Source organism: Xyrauchen texanus, chromosome 44 (genome assembly GCF_025860055.1).
Source record: "Xyrauchen texanus isolate HMW12.3.18 chromosome 44, RBS_HiC_50CHRs, whole genome shotgun sequence".
In the NCBI taxonomy this organism is placed as follows: Eukaryota; Metazoa; Chordata; class Actinopteri; order Cypriniformes; family Catostomidae; genus Xyrauchen; species Xyrauchen texanus.
This window is the reverse complement of record NC_068319.1, coordinates 23,152,194-23,165,732: the sequence shown is the minus strand read 5'-3', so window position 1 is coordinate 23,165,732 and position 13,539 is coordinate 23,152,194. Positions and strand designations below refer to the sequence as shown.

The 13,539-nt window shown below is 50.6% G+C and overlaps 1 protein-coding gene and 1 long non-coding RNA gene across 2 annotated transcripts in view; one reads left to right on the top strand and one right to left on the bottom strand.

Moving 5' to 3' along the window:
- LOC127636286 (myeloperoxidase-like) overlaps window positions 1-13,539 on the top strand; it is a 51,078-nt gene that overhangs the window by 2,540 nt on the left and 34,999 nt on the right. The gene's annotated exons all lie outside the window — the stretch shown is intronic.
- LOC127636288 (uncharacterized) lies at window positions 2,127-2,997 on the bottom strand. Its single transcript, XR_007969573.1, has 3 exons — window positions 2,947-2,997; window positions 2,681-2,781; window positions 2,127-2,346 (listed from the first exon to the last, which is right to left on the bottom strand). It is a non-coding gene; the product is annotated as an uncharacterized LOC127636288 (long non-coding RNA).

Here is a 13,539-nt window from a genome sequence, read left to right as displayed (position 1 = left end):
CGACGCGTGTCACGTTCCCGAGTGGGCCACCAAAAACGCTGGCGAATGGAAGCGAGCGTGCCCCGAACGCCGGGGTGACCAGCCAATTTGGCTGAGTGAGCCCACTGAAGAACGGCCAGGCGGGTGGGGGCGGGAACGAAGAGGAGGTGTCTAGGACAGGTGCGCGGCGAGGGAGTGAGAGCGAGTGCTCGTTTAACCTGCCTCTCTATTCCCCAGACAGTTGATCCAACGATACGGGCTGTAGGGAGAATCCCCACGGGGTCCGTGGAGACTTCGGGGGAATAGAGACGTGACAAGGCATCGGGTTTAGTGTTCTTGGAACCAGGGCGGTAGGAAATAACGAAATCAAACCGGGCGAAAAACAGCACCCAACGAGCCTGGCGCGCGTTTAGTCGTTTGGCGGAGCGAATGTATTCCAGGTTCCGGTGGTCAGTCCAGACGACAAAAGGGACGGTCGCCCCCTCCAACCACTGTCGCCACTCGCCTAGAGCTAGGCGGATGGCGAGCAGCTCGCGGTTACCCACGTCGTAGTTACGTTCAGGCGGCGACAAGCGATGCGAAAAGTACGCGCAAGGCTGGACATTGTTGTCCGAGGGAGAGCGTTGGGAGAGGATGGCACCCACGCCCACCTCTGATGCGTCAACCTCGACCACGAACTGTTTACTGCGGTCAAGCCAGCCGCCACTTCGAAATGAGCGGTCAACCTAGCCGCACCTATATTTCGCGGTGCGCGTATACACTGGTTATTGCGATATGACCATCAGAACTAAAACAAGTTAATTCCTGCTAAGGCAATTTCACATGCATTCATTTATTCTGTCTGTCTGTCTGTCAGAAAGAAAGGAAGACAGAACGAAAGAAAGAAAGATTTCAGCACACCTCACAACCTGTCACTGCATGATATATTGAAGTCCAAAATAAGAACCCTCCCCCCTAAAACTCATATTACCTTTTTTGTCCATACATTCAGAAAATCATAAAAATAAAAGTCCTAGCTTCCACAGACCAATTTCACCTCAGGTGGGGAGGACACCTTCTCAAGGTGTGAACTACAATGTTTCAGGACATTCTGATGTTGAATTCCAAAATAAGAGCCCCCCAAACTCGAATATTAGATGTTTTGTTTACACATTCAGAAAATCATAAAAATAAAAGTCCTAGTTTCCACAGACCAATTTCACCTCAGGTGGGGAGGACACCTTCTCAAGGTGTGAACTACAATGTTTCATGACATTCTGATGTTGAATTCCAAAATAAGAGCCCCCAAACTCGAATATTAGATGTTTTGTTTACACATTCAGAAAATCATAAAAATAAAAGTCCTAGTTTCCACAGACCAATTTCACCTCAGGTGGGGAGGACACCTTCTCAAGGTGTGAACTACAATGTTTCAGGACATTCTGATGTTGAATTCCAAAATAAGAGCCCCCCAAACTCGAATATTAGATGTTTTGTTTACACATTCAGAAAATCATAAAAATAAAAGTCCTAGCTTCCACAGACCAATTTCACCTCAGATGGAGAGGACACCTTCTCAAGGTGTGAACTACAATTTTTCAGGACATTCTGATGTTGAATTCCAAAATAAGAGCCCTCCCAAAACTCATATATTACCTTTTTTGTCCATACATTCAGAAAATCATAAAAATAAAAGTCCTAGTTTCCACAGACCAATTTCACCTCATATGGGGAGGACACCTTCTCAAGGTGTGAACTACAATGTTTCAGGACATTCTGATGTTGAATTCCAAAATAAGAGCCCCCCAAACTCGAATATTAGATGTTTTGTTTACAAATTCAGAAAATCATAAAAATAAAAGTCCTAGTTTCCACAGACCAATTTCACCTCAGGTGGGGAGGACACCTTCTCAAGGTGTGAACTACAATGTTTCAGGACATTCTGATGTTGAATTCCAAAATAAGAGCCCCCCAAAACTCATATATTACCTTTTTTGTCCATACATTCAGAAAATCATAAAAATAAAAGTCCTAGTTTCCACAGACCAATTTCACCTCAGGTGGGGAGGACACCTTCTCAAGGTGTGAACTACAATGTTTCAGGACATTCTGATGTTGAATTCCAAAATAAGAGCCCCCAAAACTCATATATTACCTTTTTTGTCCATACATTCAGAAAATCATAAAAATAAAAGTCCTAGTTTCCACAGACCAATTTCACCTCAGGTGGGGAGGACACCTTCTCAAGGTGTGAACTACAATGTTTCAGGACATTCTGATGTTGAATTCCAAAATAAGAGCCCCCCCAAACTCGAATATTAGATGTTTTGTTTACACATTCAGAAAATCATAAAAATAAAAGTCCTAGTTTCCACAGACCAATTTCACCTCAAGTGGGGAGGACACCTTCTCAAGGTGTGAATTACAATGTTTCAGGACATTCTGATGTTGAATTCCAAAATAAGAGCCCCCCCAAAACTCATATATTACCTTTTTTGTCCATACATTCAGAAAATCATAAAAATAAAAGTCCTAGTTTCCACAGACCAATTTCACCTCATATGGAGAGGACACCTTCTCAAGGTGTGAACTACAATGTTTCAGGACATTCTGATGTTGAATTCCAAAATAAGAGCCCCCCAAACTCGAATATTAGATGTTTTGTTTACAAATTCAGAAAATCATAAAAATAAAAGTCCTAGTTTCCACAGACCAATTTCACCTCAGGTGGGGAGGACACCTTCTCAAGGTGTGAACTACAATGTTTCAGGACATTCTGATGTTGAATTCCAAAATAAGAGCCCCCCAAAACTCATATATTACCTTTTTGTCCATACATTCAGAAAATCATAAAAATAAAAGTCCTAGTTTCCACAGACCAATTTCACCTCAGGTGGGGAGGACACCTTCTCAAGGTGTGAACTACAATGTTTCAGGACATTCTGATGTTGAATTCCAAAATAAGAGCCCCCAAAACTCATATATTACCTTTTTTGTCCATACATTCAGAAAATCATAAAAATAAAAGTCCTAGTTTCCACAGACCAATTTCACCTCAGGTGGGGAGGACACCTTCTCAAGGTGTGAACTACAATGTTTCAGGACATTCTGATGTTGAATTCCAAAATAAGAGCCCCCAAACTCGAATATTAGATGTTTTGTTTACACATTCAGAAAATCATAAAAATAAAAGTCCTAGTTTCCACAGACGAATTTCACCTCAGGTGGGGAGGACACCTTCTCAAGGTGTGAACTACAATGTTTCAGGACATTCTGATGTTGAATTCCAAAATAAGAGCCCCCCAAAACTCATATATTACCTGTTTTGTCCATACATTCAGAAAATCATAAAAAAAAAGTCCTAGCTACCACAGACCAATTTCACCTCAGGTGGGGAGGACACCTTCTCAAGGTGTCAACTACAATGTTTCAGGACATTCTGATGTTGTCTTCCAAAATAAGAGCCCCCCCAAAACTCATTACCTTTTTTGTCCATACATTCAGAAAATCATAAAAATAAAAGTCCTAGCTTCCACAGACCAATTTCACCTCAGGTGGGGAGGACACCTTCTCAAGGTGTCAACTACAATGTTTCAGGATATTCTGATGTTGTCTTCCAAAATAAGAGCCCCCCAAAACTCGAATATTAGATGTTCCACTTCTGTCGCTCTCTCGTGGTCTAGGGGTCTCTCTTGAGCGCCGATATCCACCTCTGATCTATGAAAAAAGGCCAATGAGAGTTGGCAGCCAGTATTTGCATGTCCCGCCCCCGGACATACGGGTATTTAAGCAGCGCAAATACGGGAGTTCATTCAGAAAATTTCTTCGGAGCCGATTCTACGGCGCACAACAGTGGCTTTCTCCTGTTTGCACAGCTGTGCATTTCCTGCCCCTGAGCGCTTCGACAGTGCAGATTATAAAGAACTCTCACGAGTCCTTTTCTTTCATAAAAGATTGATTTTATTTAAAAGAGTAATTTCCTCTAAAAGAGCAATACACAGCGGCGTTGAACGTCCTTTTAAGGATGTGTTGTTCCTGGATGCGGTAGAGTACTCTCCGCTTCCGACGGCCACAGGCGTTGTCTCGTGTGTCTGGGTAGCGATCATACCGAGGCTGCGTTAGTGGATGGTTCATGTTCTCACTGCGAGAACATGACCATGACAACGTTGCGGTCGCAGTTTGCTTACAACCGTAAGCAAGCCACTCCAGCCGCCCCCCCGCATCGCTCCTTCTTCCCACGGGATTGAGGACGATGCGGCTGGCGATGGAGGCGATTCGGGGATGGTAGCGGGTGCAGCTCCGCCGGGTACGCCCCCTCGGACCACCCGCGCCCCGGCACGCTCATTGACTCCCGTCCCCGCTCGAGGCGGCGGCGACTCGCCTCACAGCCAGTCTGCCTACCCTCTTGCAATGGAATCAGACAAGTTTGCCGCGGAATCGGAGGCCGTGGTATCTGATGCTGAGGACTCCTCTGGGCTGCCGCCTTCGGGCCTGCATGCCCAGGAAGAGGCCGACGCACAGATGTCCGATATGCTTTCCCGGGCAGCCAACAGTGTGGGCATGGATTGGAACCCTCCATTCTCCCCACAGCCATCACGGCTGGACGACTGGTTCCTGGGTGGTGGGCGCCGCTCACAGCCTCAACCCCCGGTCCCGTTCTTCCCGGAGGTGCATGATGAGCTGACGTCTTCGTGGAGAGCACCCCTCTCTACTCATCGCACTGCCACCTGCTCATCCGCCCTCGCCACCCTCGACGGCGGAACGCGCCAAGGGTCCACCGCGATTCCCCAGGTGGATAGGGTGGTTGCGCTCCATCTATGCCCCGGAAGCCCTACCACCTGGCGGGGCCGCCCTATACTCCCTTCCCGGACCTGTAGAGCAACATCCTCGCTGACCGCGAAGGCCTACAGCGCCACCGGACGTGCCGCTTCAGCCCTGCATTCCATGGCTCTCCTGCAGGTCCACCAAGCCAAGGCACTGTGAAACATGCATGGGGTGGCCCTGATCCCGACGCGCTGCAGAAACTGCGCTCAGCGACCGACCTCGCCCTGAGAGCGACGAAGGTCACAGCGCAGGCGCTCGGGCAGGCGATGGCCACACTGGTGGTCCAGGAACGCCAGCAATCGCTGAACTTGGTCGAGATGCGTGAAGTTGACAAGACTCGCTTTCTCAATGCCCCTGTCTCCCAGTTTGGCCTCTTCGGCGACACCGTCGAGGACTTCACCCAGCAGTTCTCCATGGTGAAGCAGCAGACGGAGGCCATTTCCCACATCATGCCTCGCCGCAAGCCTGCCGCCATGGCCCATGCCCCGTCTGCTCGCCGAGGGTGTCCTCCCGTGGCCAGAAGACCTTCTGCTCTGCCTCAACCCGGGCCCAGCTCTCAGCCCCAGCGTCGAGCAAACCTCTCACGGACCCCCTCGAGGACTCGGAAGGCTCCCAGGTGTTGAGACAACGTACCCAGAGTTCAAGAAGTTAGCTCCGGAGGTGGTAAGACCACTCCATCCCCCGGTGGAGGGCCAGGAGGAGAATCTTGTGTTTTTTCATTTGCCGCACCCCTCAACAGGGGCTGCGGTACCCAAATTCTCAATAAAAGAGCTATTTCCTTTGTCTCTGGGTCATGTGGCCCACAAATGCCGTTCTCACAGCACTCTACTTTCAGGCCTCAACAGTCCCGGCTCCCTGGACGTGGTGCCCCCGCCCTCAGCCCCAAGACTGTTCCCCCGGCCGGCCGGTTCAGACGAGTCCAGAGGACGCCAGCATCAGACCTCCTCCTCAGTCACGAACCCGCCCCCCGCCGGGTGCGCGGAGCAAGGTAAGTGCTTTGAGTTTATTCTCAGCACCAGAGCCTCGGGACGCTACGTTGCTTCCCGACGCCGTGTTACCTGTTCCGCACCGCTGCAAAGCCCCACCGGGTACGTACAAAATACTCGTCCCCTTGGTGCCCCTAGCACGGGCTTTCACTGCCCAACCCGTCGCGATGGCTGCACCGGACCATTCGACTCGGTTACGCAATTCAGTTTGCCAGGTCTCCGCCCCCCTTCGTGGGCGTTCATTTTACCGCAGTGCACGACAAACATGCTCAGTCCCTGCGTGAAGAAATTGCCTCCCTTTTAATCAAGGACGCGATAGAGCCTGTCCCTCCAACCGAAACGAAGAAGGGTTTCTACAGCTCTTACTTCGTTGTACCCAAGAAAGGCGGCGGCTTACGACCAATTTTGGACCTGCGAGTTTTCACAATGCTCACCCAGAAACAAATTCTATCTGGCATCCGGCATCTAAATTGGTTCACAGCGGTAGACCTAAAGGATGCGTACTTCCATTCCTGCGGTTCACGTTCGACGGCCAGGCGTATCAGTACAAAGTCCTCCCCTTCGGCCTGTCTCTGTCCCCTCGTGTCTTCACGAAAGTCGCAGAGGCGGCTCTTGCCCCGCTCCGAGGAGCTGGCATACGCATACTCAATTACCTCGATGACTGGCTCATTCTGGCCCCCTCGCGAGAGTTACTATGCGCGCACAGAGACCAGGTGCTCAAGCACCTCAGCCGTTTGGGGTTTCAGGTCAACTGGGAGAAGAGCAAGCTCACCCCGGTCCAGAGCATCTCTTTTCTCGGTTTGGAGTTAGACTCAGTCTCAATGACAGCAATGACTCAATGACTCAGTCCAATGCCCTGACAGAGGCTCCCCTCGGGGCAGATGCTCTGGCGCACAGCTGGCCCAAGTACGCATTTCCCCCAGTGAGCCTTCTTGCACAGGTGCTATGCAAGGTCAGAGAGGACGAAGAGCAAGTCACTCTGGTGGCCCCCTACTGGCCCACCCGGACTTGATTCTCGGACCTCACGCTCCTCAAGACAGCCCCTCCCTGGTGAATTCCCCTGAGGAAGGATCTTCTTTCTCAGGGATGGGGCACGCTCTGGCACCCGCACCCAGACCTCTGGAACCTCCATGTCTGGCCCCTGGACGGGACGCGGAAGATCTAGCCGGCCTACCACCGACTGTCATAGATACTAATACTCTGTTCGCATACTGGTGTTCTTCCCAAGCCGAAGACCCACAGAAGTGCGCGGTTAGGTCAGTGCTCGTGTTTCAACAGGAGAGGCTGGAGAGGAGGCTGTACCCTCCACCCTCAAGGTGTATGTCGCCGCCATCGCGGCTCACCACGACACGGTAGATGGCAAGTCTCTTGGTAAGCACGATTTAATTGTCAGTTTCCTCAAAGGTGCCCGGAGGCTGACTCCCTCCCGGCCTAACCTGTTCCCCTCCTGAGACCCCCCTTTGAGCCGCTAGATTCAGCTGGACTCAGGGCCCTCTCTCTCAAGACCGCCCTGCTGATCGCGCTCGCCTCCATCAAGAGGGTCGGGGACCTGCAAGCGTTCTCTGTTAGCGACACTTGCCTGGAGTTCGATCTGGCAGACACTTACGTGATCCTAAGACCGTGACCGGGCTATGTGCCCAAGGTTCCTACCACACCCTTCAGGGATCAGGTAGTGAACCTGCAAGTGCTGCCCCAGGAGGAGGCAGACCCAGCCCTTTCGTTGCTGTGTCCAGTATGTGCTTTGCGTATCTATCTGGACTGCACACAGAGCACTAGACGGTCTGAGCAGCTCTTTGTCTGCTTCGGGGGACAGCGGAAAGGGAACGCTGTCTCCAAACAGAGGTTCGCCCACTGGGTTGTCGACCCCATTTCATTGGCTTATCACACCCAGGCCGTGCCCCCCCCCCCTTGCGGGTTCGAGCTCACTCCACCAGGGGTGTTGCGTCCTCGTGGGCACTGGCCAGGGGCACCTCCCTAGCAGACATCTGTAGAGCAGCGGGCTGGGCAACACCTAACACTTTTTCGAGATACTGCAATCTCCGAGTTGAGTCAGTATCGTCCCGTGTTTTCTCAGGTCCGAGCCCGTAGAACTTGGTAGCATGCTGACGATCTGCCCTTTCGTTGCTGTGTCCAGTATGTGCTTTGCGTATCTATCTGGACTGCACACAGAGCACTAGACACTCTGAGCAGCTCTTTGTCTGCTTCGGGGGACAGCGGAAAGGGAACGCTGTCTCCAAACAGAGGTTCGCCCACTGGGTTGTCGACGCCATTTCATTGGCTTATCACACCCAGGCTGTGCCCCCCCTTGCGGGTTCGAGCTCACTCCACCAGGGGTGTTGCGTCCTCGTGGGCACTGGCCAGGGGCACCTCCCTACCAGACATCTGTAGAGTAGCGGGCTGGGCAACACCTAACACTTTTTCGAGATTCTGCAATCTCCGAGTTGAGTCAGTATCGTCCCGTGTTTTCTCAGGTCCAAGCCCGTAGAACTTGGTAGCACGCTGACAATCTGACCGGGTGAATCGCTTGCGCCTAGCGCCCTTTCCCACAACCGAGGGAAAACTGTGCGCCTCCGTTCCCAGGAGATCCCATCTTCGGGTCGCTGGTTGACTCCTCCCTAGCCCTCGTGGGTCCGCAGTTCAGCGGAGGAACTCGCCGACCCAAGCCACTGAGGGTACCTCAAGTTACCCTGTACTGGTATAGGTGCTCCACAGGTAAGGCCTTCTGTTCGGACTCCCCTGTGTGTAATGCCATGGTACTGTCCCCTCACGAGCGGACCCCCGTGTCTCCTTTAGGCAGTTACAGCTGCCTCGGTCGCCGTGCTGTTCGCTACCCCCCCCACGAGGTTGGGCCTACCACTGCACCAACTTTTCCACATAGGTCCTAAGTTAGGCCATCTGATGTATTTGCCACTTTTTGCCTCCCCTGCCGGGTAGGTGTGGCCTCCGCAGGGTCTTCTCCGCCCTGAAAGAAGGGCTAAGACCCCCTTCCCTCAGTGCGTGTAAGGGCCCCGGCCGTAGTTGCTCTATGCGAGAAACATAGAGAGAAAAGAGGCCCAGCCAGGCTGGCCGTTCCCAGGTTGGCGGCCATCACCTTGTTCCCCCCTCCAGGGTAGGATAAGGAGTCTGATGGCTTGAATGGGGCATTGGGGAAGGGTACGTGCAGCCTGATGCAGTTGGTCGTCCTGCACGTAAGAATACCTGCTCGCTGCTGTATCAGCAGTTCACGTACACGGCTCAGCACATGGCACTTTATAAGTGGACCCCTAGTGTCGCTTCTCTGACACAATGTGGAGAGTGCGACAGAAGGGGAACGTCTAGGTTATGTATGTAACCTCCGTTCCCTGATGGAGGGAACGAGACATTGTGTCTCTCCCGCCACGTCGCTGAGCCGAGCCACTGTTGTGGCCAGATCATTTCCGACTCCTCAGAAAAATCCTGAATGAACTCCCGTATTTAATACCCGTATGTCCGGGGGCGGGACATGCAAATACTGGCTGCCAACTCTCATTGGCCTTTTTTCATAGATCAGAGGTGGATATCGGCACTCAAGAGAGACCCCTAGACCGCGAGAGAGCGACAGAAGGGGAACATCTAATATTCGAGTTTTGGGGGGCTCTTATTTTGGAATTCAACATCAGAATGTCCTGAAACATTGTAGTTCACACCTTGAGTAGGTGTCCTCCCCACCTGAGGTGAAATTGGTCTGTGGAAACTAGGACTTTTATTTTTTATGATTTTCTGAATGTGTAAACAAAACATCTAATATTCGAGTTTGGGGGGCTCTTATTTTGGAATTCAACATCAGAATGTCCTGAAACATTGTAGTTCACACCTTGAGAAGGTGTCCTCCCCACCTGAGGTGAAATTGGTCTGTGGAAACTAGGACTTTTATTTTAATGATTTTCTGAATGTGTAAACAAAACATCTAATATTCGAGTTTGGGGGGCTCTTATTTTGGAATTCAACTTCAGAATGTCCTGAAACATTGTAGTTCACACCTTGAGAAGGTGTCCTCCCCACCTGAGGTGAAATTGGTCTGTGGAAACTAGGACTTTTATTTTTATGATTTTCTGAATGTATGGACAAAAAAAGTAATATATGAGTTTTGGGGGGGCTCTTATTTTGGAATTCAACATCAGAATGTCCTGAAACATTGTAGTTCACACCTTGAGAAGGTGTCCTCCCCACCTGAGGTGAAATTGGTCTGTGGAAACTAGGACTTTTATTTTTATGATTTTCTGAATGTATGGACAAAAAAAGTAATATATGAGTTTTGGGGGGGCTCTTATTTTGGAATTCAACATCAGAATGTCCTGAAACATTGTAGTTCACACCTTGAGAAGGTGTCCTCCCCACCTGAGGTGAAATTGGTCTGTGGAAACTAGAACTTTTATTTTTATGATTTTCTGAATGTATGGACAAAAAAGGTAATATATGAGTTTTGGGGGGGCTCTTATTTTGGAATTCAACATCAGAATGTCCTGAAAAATTGTAGTTCACACCTTGAGAAGGTGTCCTCCCCACCTGAGGTGAAATTGGTCTGTGGAAACTAGGACTTTTATTTTTATGATTTTCTGAATGTGTAAACAAAACATCTAATATTCGAGTTTGGGGGCTCTTATTTTGGAATTCAACATCAGAATGTCCTGAAACATTGTAGTTCACACCTTGAGAAGGTGTCCTCCCCACCTGAGGTGAAATTGGTCTGTGGAAACTAGGACTTTTATTTTTATGATTTTCTGAATGTGTAAACAAAACATCTAATATTCGAGTTTGGGGGGCTCTTATTTTGGAATTCAACATCAGAATGTCCTGAAACATTGTAGTTCACACCTTGAGAAGGTGTCCTCCCCATCTGAGGTGAAATTGGTCTGTGGAAACTAGGACTTTTATTTTTATGATTTTCTGAATGTATGGACAAAAAAGGTAATATATGAGTTTTGGGGGGCTCTTATTTTGGACTTCAATATATCATGCAGTGACAGGTTGTGAGGTGTGCTAAAATCTTTCTTTCTTTCATTCTGTCTTCCTTTCTTTCTGACAGACAGACAGACAGAATAAATGAATGCATGTGAAATTGCCTTAGCAGGAATTAACTTGTTTTAGTTCTGACGGTCATATCGCAATAACCAGTGTATACGCGCACCGCGAAATATAGGTGCGGCTAGTTTGACCGCTCATTTCGAAGTGGCGGCTGGCTTGACCGCAGTAACTGTTTGGACAAATCAGGCATCACGAGGATGGGCGCGGACGTGAAGCGGGTCTTGAGGAGATCAAAGGCCCCCTGGGCGGAACCGGACCATTTGAAACATGACTTGACAGACGTAAGGGCAGTCAGGGGGGCAGCCACCTGACTGAAGTAACGAATGAATAGTCGATAAAAGTTTGCGAAGCCGAGAAAGCGCTGCAGCTCGATGCGCGATTTAGGAACGGGCCAGTCTAAAATGGCTTGGACCTTAGCAGAATCCATCTTAATGCCTTCTGCAGAAATGACAGAGCCGAGGAAATTAACGGAGGCGGCATGAAAGGAGCACTTCTCAGCTTTAACGTAAAGACGGTTCTCTAAAAGGCGCTGGAGGACTCGACGCACATGCTGGACATGAACTTGGAGAGACGGAGAGAAAATCAGGAGAACCCGATCAAGGCCGAACGGGAGAACCCGATATTCAAAATGCCCTAACGGAGTGTTAAACGCAGTCTTCCACTCGTCCCCCTCCCTAATGCGCACAAGATGGTAAGCGTTACGCAGATCCAATTTGGTGAAAAATTTGGCTCCATGCAGGATCTCGAAAGCTGATGACATAAGAGGGAGCGGGTAACGATTCTTAACTGTTATGTCATTCAAGCCTCGATAATCAATGCAGGGGCGTAAGGAACCGTCCTTCTTCTGCACAAAAAACCCCGCCCGGCGGAGAGGAGGAGGAACAATGGTACCGGCCTCGAGAGCTACGGATAAATAATCCTCGAGAGCTCGGCGTTCAGGAGCCGACAGCGAGTAAAGTCTACCCGGGGTGGTACCTGGACGGAGATCGATACTACAATCATAAGAACGATGGGGAGGGAAGGAAGTGGCCCGGGAGCGACAGAACACCGGTCCGCAGATCGTGATATTCCTCCGGAACCCCGCCAAATCACCAGGCTCCTCCTGAAAAACAGAGACAGAGGATACAGGGGAACAGCAGACATCAAACATTTAACATGACAAGAGACATTCCACGAAAGGACAGTATTCTTGGCCCAATTAATAGAGGGATTATGTTGAACTAACCAGGGATGGCCTAAAACAATAGGGGCGAAAGGGGACTGAAAAATAAAAAAGAAATGGTCTCGCTGTGATTACCGGAGACAGTGAGAGTCAGGGGTACCGTCTCACGCTGAATCCTAGGAAGGAACTGCCGTCCAGAGCAAATGGGGCTGTGGGCTGACATAAGTCCAAGAGAGGGATACCATGTTCCCGGGCCCAGGTGTCGTCCATGAAGCAGCCCTCCGCGCCAGAGTCCACCAATGCCCTGCAGGTGGCAGCAGAGCCAGTCCAGCGGAGATGGACGGGAAGAGTGGTGCAAGACCTCGAAGGAGAGACCAGAGTTGTAGTGCTCACCAGTAGCTCTCCTCTTACTGGCGAGCACTGGCTTTTACCGGGCAGGAGGTGACGAAGTGAGTAGCAGAACCGCAGTAGAGGCAGAGACGGTGGGTGATTCTCCGCTCCTTCTCCCTGGCAGAAATGCGAATGCTCCCCAGTTGCATGGGTTCAGGAACCGGGGCGGTGGAGGAGGGTGGTAATGCAGCAGAGGGGGGTGCAAAGGAAAATGTAGACTCCTGGTCGCGAGCTCGGCGACGGCGATCGAAACGCCTCTCTAGGCGAATAGCGAGCTCGATCACAGCATCCAGACGGGAGGGTACCTCTCGGGAGAGAATCTCCTCCCTCACTTCCGAGCAGAGACCGTCCAAAAAACGAGCGAGCAACGCCAGCTCGTTCCAGTCACAGGAGGCAGCGAGAGTACGGAACTCAATGGAGAAGTCAGTAACAGACCGCTTACCCTGATGCAGAGACGATAGGACCCGGGATGCCTCCTCCCCAAAAACAGAGCGATCAAAAACCCGAATCATCTCCTCCTTGAAATCTTGATAACTGTTTGTACATCCAGCCTCCGCCTCCCAGATGGTGGTACCCCACTCTCGAGCCCGTCCAGAAAGGAGAGAAACAACGTAGGCGATACGGGCTCTGCTCTGGGAGTAAGTAGTGGGTTGGAGAGAAAAAACCACGTCACACTGGGTGAGAAAAGCACGGCATTCAGAGGGCTCACCAGTATAGCACGGCGGGTTATTAATCCTGGGCTCTGGGGGCTCGGGGACCCTGGAGGAGGCCGGAGGCTCTGAACGAAGGATGAGAACCTGCCTCGAGAGTTCGGTGACTTGGGCGACCAGTCCTTCTATGGTGTGTCGTGCAGCAGACAGCTCAGCCTCGTGTCTGCCCAACATAGCTCCCTGGAGCTCGACGGCTGAGTGGAGTGTGGCTGGGGTCGCTGGGTCCATCTTGGTCGTATTCTTCTGTTATGAAGGTAAGTGAGGACCCAAACGCAATGTAAGAAACAAAACAGAGTCTTTAATGAAGCTCAGTAAAAAGTCAACACAGGGTCATCTCCTTGAGAGGAATACAAATAAAACAGTCCGCAGAGAGGACGATAACAAAAACAGCAAACAAACGCTCCCTTCGAGCGGTGGTGGTCCACAGGTAGTAGACAGGGTGAGTGGAGAAGCGATAACAGCCAGC